The 1774-nt window shown below is 42.1% G+C and overlaps 1 pseudogene; it reads left to right on the top strand.

The window, feature by feature from the left end:
• On the top strand, positions 1–1567 carry LOC129641959 (heterogeneous nuclear ribonucleoproteins C1/C2-like; annotated as a pseudogene).
• Positions 1568–1774: the final 207 nt, after the last annotated feature.

Raw genomic sequence — 1774 nt, 5'->3', positions numbered from 1 at the left:
TGCCCACCTCGAGCAGCAATCAGCTTCTCCACGTAGAATCCAGGGGTAGGAGATTCAGAATCGAATCTCTTCTCCCTTCCCCCTCCTGTGAGATTTTTTTGATCTTCAGCTACATTTTTCAGCTTTGTGAGGCACCGTATCATCAAAGACAATGGCCAGCAATGTTACCAACAAGACGGATCCTCGCTCCATGAACTCCCATGTATTCATCGGGAATCTCAATACCCTTGTGGTAAAGAAATCTGACGTGGAGGCAATCTTCTCAAAATACGGCAAAATCGTGGGTTGCTCTGTTCATAAGGGCTTTGCCTTCGTTCAGTATGTTAATGAGAGAAATGCCCGGGCTGCTGTGGCAGGAGAGGATGGCAGAATGATTGCTGGCCAGGTTTTAGATATTAATCTGGCTGCAAAGCCAAAAGTGAACCGAGGAAAAGCAGGTGTGAAACGATCTACAGCAGAGATGTACGGGTCAGTACCAGAACACCCTTCTCCGTCCCCTCTACTCAGCTCATCTTTTGACTTGGACTATGACTTTCAACGAGATTATTACGACAGGATATACAGTTACCCAGCACGTGTTCCTCCTCCTCCTCCTATTGCTCGGGCTGTAGTGCCCTCAAAATGCCAGCGTGTATCAGGAAACACCTCACGAAGGGGCAAAAGTGGCTTCAATTCTAAGAGTGGACAGCGGGGATCTTCTTCTAAGTCTGGAAAGTTGAAAGGAGATGACCTTCAGACCATTAAGAAGGAGTTAACCCAGATAAAACAAAAAGTGGATTCTTTACTGGAAAAAATTGAAAAGGAACAGAGCAAACAAGGAGCTGGAGTTGATGAAGGATGATGAAAAAGAGGCTGAGGAAGGAGAGGATGACAGAGACAGCGCCAAGGCGAGGATGACTCTTAAGCACATAGCGGGGTTTAGAAATCTTGTCCCATTATTTCTTTACCTAGGCGCTTGTCTAAGATCAAAATTTTCACCAGATCCTCTCCCTTAGTATCTTCAGCACATGCTCACTGTTCTCCCCATCCTTGTCCTTCCCATGTTCATTAATTCATATTGCCCTGCGCCTAGTCCCATTTTCACTTCCTTTGACCCTCCTAGTAGTTACGTTGTCTTACCCTGTAATTTTGCTTTTAATTTTGATACCTCTTTATGACTTAACAATAAAAAGGATGTATGGTTTTTATCAACTGTCTCCAAAATAATCTCTTGTTACACAGGGAGTACAGTTCTTTCCATTCATACAATAGTTCCTTCCCTAACTACAAAGGCAGTCTCATTAGTTGAGTAGAACCTGAGAGCAGCTTTGAGTTAGAGGTATGTGTGTTATACCCCACATAAGAGTGCTGTGTGGGGCTGTTCAACACAAATGTAACAATGTATTTTTGTGAATGAGAGTTGGCATGTTAAATGCATCCTCTAGAAAAATAACTAGTGTAATAGTCTTAAGATTTGTTTTCTAAAGTTGATACTGTGGGTTATTTTTGTGAACAGCCTGATGTTTGGGACCTTTTTTCTCAAAATAAACAAGACCTTATTAAACCAGGAATTTGGAGAAAAAATAAATACCCTGATTTAAAAAAAAAAAAAAAAAAAAGAATGAAAGGATGGAGCCAAAGCAAAAACAATAACCAGCTGTGGATGTGACTGGTGATAGAAGCAAGGTCCGATGCTGTAAAGAGCAATATTACATAGGAACCTGGAATGTTAGGTCCATGAATCAAGGCAAATTGGAAGTGGTCAAACAGGAGATGGCAAGAGTGAACGTCGACA

This window comes from Bubalus kerabau, chromosome 1 (genome assembly GCF_029407905.1).
Source record: "Bubalus kerabau isolate K-KA32 ecotype Philippines breed swamp buffalo chromosome 1, PCC_UOA_SB_1v2, whole genome shotgun sequence".
Classification (NCBI taxonomy): Eukaryota; Metazoa; Chordata; class Mammalia; order Artiodactyla; family Bovidae; genus Bubalus; species Bubalus kerabau.
This window is presented reverse-complemented; position numbering and strand designations above follow the sequence as displayed.